The sequence below is a fragment of the Orycteropus afer genome, unplaced genomic scaffold (genome assembly GCF_000298275.1).
Source record: "Orycteropus afer afer isolate SDZICR_OR568_19922 unplaced genomic scaffold, OryAfe1.0 scaffold00224, whole genome shotgun sequence".
NCBI classification, from domain to species: domain Eukaryota; kingdom Metazoa; phylum Chordata; class Mammalia; order Tubulidentata; family Orycteropodidae; genus Orycteropus; species Orycteropus afer.
This window is the reverse complement of record NW_006921811.1, coordinates 3,885,520-3,891,133: the sequence shown is the minus strand read 5'-3', so window position 1 is coordinate 3,891,133 and position 5,614 is coordinate 3,885,520. Positions and strand designations below refer to the sequence as shown.

General features: G+C 57.2%; 1 protein-coding gene across 1 annotated transcript in view; it reads right to left on the bottom strand.

Annotated features, from left to right (window-relative positions):
* NSG1 (neuronal vesicle trafficking associated 1) overlaps window positions 1-5,614 on the bottom strand; it is a 36,218-nt gene that overhangs the window by 6,783 nt on the left and 23,821 nt on the right. The window lies entirely within an intron of this gene.

The following is a 5,614-nucleotide window of genomic DNA, read 5'->3' as shown; positions in this document are numbered from 1 at the left end:
ACTGCTCTCTCCCCGGCCCCCCGCCATCCTCCTTTACCCCACCCACCCCAACACTCAGCCCTGGCCCCGCAGTGCCCACGGGACCCCAACCCCTGTTCTGGGCCCCCCATAGTGCCCGTGGGACCCCAACACTCAGCCCTGGCCCCACACTGCCCATGGGAGCCCAACACCTAGCCCCGGCCCCACATTGCCCACGGGACCCCAACACCCGGTCTGGGCCCCCCATAGTGCCTGTGGGACCCCCAACACTCAGCCCTGGCCCCACAGTGCCCGTGGGACCCCAACACTCAGCCCTGGCCTGCAGTGCCCGTGGGACCCCGATGCCTGGCCCTGGCCACACACTGTCCGTGGGACGCCAACGCTCAACCCAGGCCCCCGCAGTGCCCTTGGGACCCCGATGCCTGGCCCTGGCCCCTGACGCCCAGCCTGGACCCCCAGTGCCTGTGGGGGTGGCCGCACCGGCCGCGCAGTCTCTGTCTGCAGCAGGGCTGGGCACTGAGAAGGCATGGGACCAGCCCCGCCCTCCAGGGAGGCACCACGGCAGGCAATGGTGGGCAAGAACCCAGGGGTCAGGGAGGCATCCCGTGGGGACAGCAGGGCCGCGTCCCAGAGAACACGCAGGCATTCCTCCTGTGGGTGGAGACGCCGGCCGGGCCTCTGTGGGGAGCTGTGAGCGCTGTCCCTGAGCAGCTGACCCCTGACTCGGACAAAGCCATGCGTCAGCTGTGGGCGGAGTGTGGGCAAGTCGCTGAGCCTCCCTGCACCTCACGCCCTCCCCTGACCACACCTGGCTGGGGGCCTACGGGAACGTGTGTCGACACGCGTCCCTGGGAAGCACCATGTGAGTGTTCCTCGGCCAGGAGTTGCTCTGCGGGGAAGCTGTCCACAGACAAGGCCTGCAGGGGCAAGTCCAAACGTCTTATGGGATCTGGGGCAACGGCCCCCACGAGGTTTAAACCTTTCCTGTAACCCGGGTTCACCTCCCAGCCGGCGCGGCTCACACACAGCCCACCCCATCTGTCGGGGAGGCTGGTGTGCTGCTGAGGTACCAGGCAGGCCTCAGCGGTGCTTCCAGACTAGGACCAGGGAGAAAGGCCTGACGGTCTGCGTCTGAAACTCAGCCAGTGCAAATCTCAGGGCTCACGGCGGAGCCCTCTGCAGCCGATCGTGGGGCCCGCGGGCAGACGCTGCAGGGCACTGGCTAAGAGGCCGGGTCTGGACTGCTCTGCTCAGACGCTGAGGACAGACGGGGGAGCTGCTGAGACCCCAGACTCGAGAAATAACTGAGTCTGGGAGGCAGGGGAGGCGGGGGAGGCGCCGAGGGGACAGCCTGCTCAGAACCGCCGTCTCAGCTCCCTGAGGTCATGACGCCAGTGCTGGGCCCTGAGTGGCCCCAGGATGTCTATCGGACAGGCCCCTGCCTGCAGGGACTGCACCCAACAATGGAGACCAGCAGCCCGGGCCCAGGCTTCTTCCCTGCCTCATTCTTCCCGGGCCTGGGTCAAGTTCCCGCCCATCAGGCTCAGACTGCCTCCACCTCCTCCTGCAGCCCCAGGCTCTGCTGCCCCGCCAGGCCCTGTGGTGTCAGGCTGCTGATGCCTGGGGTCAGGCCAGCAGCACTCAGATGCACAATGCCAGTGCAGGGGCCCTGGGTAGGCCACGTGTTTTAGAAGCGAGGCGGGTGGTCCTGGTGCACAGCCAGCCCGAGGAACATAAAGAACCCCTGACGGAGGAGCCCTGCTGGCGCAATAGTTAAGGGCTCAGCTACCAGCCAAAAGGTTAAGGGCTCAGCTACCAGCCAAAAGGTTGGCGGTTCGAACACACCCAGTGGGGCTGCAGAGCAAAGCCCTAGCACTGTGCTTCTGGGAAGGTTACGGCCGAGAGAACCCACAGGGGTTCCCTGCACACAGGGGCCACCATGAGTCGAAATCAACCCGACAGCAGCTGACCACAACAACATGTGCGTGCACACACTGAAGAACCCAATGTCCTGTCCAAAGCTGTGTCTCTTGTTGTTGTTGTTACGTGCTGTCGAGTCATCTCCGACTCATAGCGACCCCATGCACAGCAGAACGAAACACTGCCCAATCCTGCGCCAGCCCCACAATCCCTGCTATACTTGAGCCCATTATCACAGCCACCGTGTCAATCCATCTCGTTGAAGGCCTCCCCCTCTTTCGTCGACCCTCCACCCTACCAAGCATGACATCCTTCTCCAGGGAATGGTCCCTTCTGACAACATGACCAAAATAGGTGAGACGAAGTCTGGCCATTCTTGCTTCCAAGGAGCATTCTGGCTGCACTTCCTCCAGGACAGATCTGTTAGTTCTTTTAGCAGTCCACGGTACTTTCAGCATTCTCCGCCAGCACCACAACTCAAAAGCATCAACTCTTCTTCGGTCTTCCTTATTCATTGTCCAGCTCTCACATGCATACCAGGCGATTGGAAATATCATGGCTTGTGTCAGGTGCACCTTAGTCCTCAAGGGGATATCCTTGCTCCTCAGCACTTGAAACAGTTCCTTCGCAGTTGACTTTCCCAATGCTACATGTCGTCTAATGTCCTGATTGCTGCCTCCATTGGCATCAATTGTAGAACCAAGCAATGTGAATTCTTTGAGAACCTCAATCTTTTCTCTATTTATTGTGATGCTGCTCATTGGTCCAGTTGTAAGGATTTTTGTTTTCTTTATATTGAGACGTAATCCATACTGCAGACTATTCTTCAACCTTCATCAGTAAGTGCCTCAAGTCATCCTCACTTTCAGCAAGCAAAGTTGCATCATCAAGTTGTTAAAGATTCTTCTTCCAATCCTGATGCCACGTTTTTCTTCATATAGTCCAGCTTCTCAGATTATTTGCTCAGCATATAGATTGAATAAGTATTGGGGAAAGGATACAACCCTGACGCACTCCCTTGCTGATTTTAAACCATGTAGTGTCCCCTTGTCCCATTCAAACAACAGCCTCCTGGTCAAGGTACAGATTCCTCATGAGTACAAACAAGTGTTCGGGAATTCCCATTCTTCTCAATGTTACCCATAATTTGTCATGATCCACACAATCAAATGCCTTTACATAGTCAATAAAACACAAGTAAACATCTTTCTGGTATTCTTTGCCTTGAGCCAAGATCCATCTGACAACAGCTATGATATCCCTTGTTCCACGTCCTCTTCTGAATCTGGCTTGCACCTCTGGAAGTTCTCTGTCAATATACTGCTGCAAACGTTTCTGAATTATCTTCAGTAAGATCTTACTTGGGTGCGATATTAATGATATTGTTCTATAATTTCCACAATCTGTGGGATCACCTTTCTTTGGAATGGGTACAAATATGGATCTCTTCCAGTCAGTTGGCCAGGTAGCTGTCTTCCAAATCTCTTGGCATAACCGAGTGAGTGCCTCCGATGGGGCATCCATTTGTTGAAATATCTCAATGGGCATTCCGTCAATTCCCGGAGCCTTGTTCTTCGCCAATTCTTTGACTTCCTCCTTCAGTACCATTGGTTCATAGGGAAAACCTTACGAATAGCAAAGAAACACTGTTTGTGTCTCTTGGGACTTGGGACTTCGTCCAATGGAGAAAGACATGGAGATCTGCTCCTGTAACGTTGACAGCCTGGGAGACTTTGTGGTGCAATTCGACTCCGTCCTCTAGGGCCACTATGAGTCCATACAGACTCCATGGCAGTGGGCTTGGCTTGGGCTTTGCTTCCCTGAAGATTGACAACCTGGGAAAGCCTGTGGGGGCAGTTCCACTCTGTCCTCCAGAGGCGCCATGAACAGACTCCATGGCAGTGGGTGTGGTTTGGGCTTTGCTTCCATGAAGATTGACAGCCTTGAAAACCCTGTGGTTCTCAATGTCCCACTGGCCCCTGCTGGGGAGTCCAGCAGCCCTGGGCTAAAGATCAGGAAGGGCAGGTAGGAGTGCGTACAGGCTTCTTCCTCCCTCCTGACTCCATTTGTGTGTGTGCCCGAGGGTCTATGGAAGAAGGCGCCTTCATGTGGGAGACCTGGGTCCCAGTCCCAGCCAGTGCACCTCACGTGCCCCTCCCCCAGCCTCCCCAGCTGACCGTCCCACTGCTGCCTTCTCCTCCAGGGGCTCTCAGAGGCCAGGTCAGCAGCCAGCTGCCTGCCTCACCATGGTGCTGACGGTTATGGCTCAACTATGAACCGAAAGGGTGGCAACTCGAAGCCACCTGGAGGCACTTCGGGAGGAAAGCCCCAGCCTTGGAAGTGGGGGACAGCTCCACTCTGCACACGGGGGTCACCAGGAGCCACAGTCGACTGCATAGCAACTGCTTGCTCTGCTGTCTTCCAGGTGCCACGTGGTCGGGCCGTAAACGTAGCTATCTCTTCTCTCCCAGTATCCACAGCCAGGCCCACGGGGGCTTGCCCAGGCGCAGGTCGACCTGCGTACCTTCCTCCTGGGGCAGCCACGCCCCATCCCACCAGCATCCGCCTGCCACCTCCTGGTCTCATTCATGTGCTCGGTCAAGGCCAGCCTTCCCTCCTTGCAGCCCCAGCCCCCTGGCCCAGCCTCCTTTGAGCCTGGCTCCCTTCCCGTGAACTCGGACTGTGGTCCCTGGCGCACTGGGCATCTCAGCCCGCAAAGAGACCAGAAGCTTCATCCACCCAGTGCTTGGACAGGGCAGGGCTAGAACCAAGTGAAAGCTGGGCTGCCCCCCACCACTACCAGTGCAGGTACTTCTCCCAGCTCGCTTCTTGCCAGCCTCCAGTGTAGCATGGGCTACGCTTCCTGACATCACCCCCCAGCCCCACATGCCCTGTCCCCCCAGTTCCTCCTCGGCTTTGCTTTTCCCTCAGTGCTTCCCATCTGCTGACACAGTACGGAATGAGCCTGGTAGACAACGGTTAAGCACTCAGCTGCCAACCGAGAGATTGACAGGTTGAGCCCACCCGGTGGCCCTATGGGACAAGGACCTGGCTATCTGCTTCCATAACTATTACAGCCTAGATTAGGTCGACACACTCCCTGGAGAAATCGGTCATGGGAGAACAGAAGGGCTGTGTATGCACCGGGACACAGCTCAGGGGCAGGAGTGCATGGAGGGAAGAGGTCACTATGGGGAGGAAGGGGGAGGGGAGCTGCTGCATTGTGGGAAATTACAGTCAATGTCATGAGACAAAGTGTATGTGAGCTGCTGTATGGAAAGCGAATTTGCTCTGTGAACTTTCCCCCAAATCACAGTAAAAATTAGAAAATAAAGATTGCAGCCCAGACAACCCTGTGGGACAGCTCCACTGCGTCACGTGGGCCAGAGTCAGAGTCAGCGGCCCAGCAATCGACAGCAACACAGAATACAACCACTCACTGCCAGCAGGTTGATTCCGACTCAGCGAGACCCCCGTGGTCAGAGCAGACCTGCGCCACCACAGCCTCTTGGTTCTAACCTTCTTGGAAGCAACTGCCAGGCCTCTCCTCCACAGCACAGCGGGGTGGGCTCCATTTGGCAACTTTTGGTTTGTAGCGCAAAACGTCGGGGCCATCCAAGGCCTTCACTCCCTACTTGTCAGCAAGCCGCGTGCGGGCAGAGCCTTCACCCGAGTGGCTCTCCACTGCCCCTCAGTCGCTGGAGCGACAGCACAG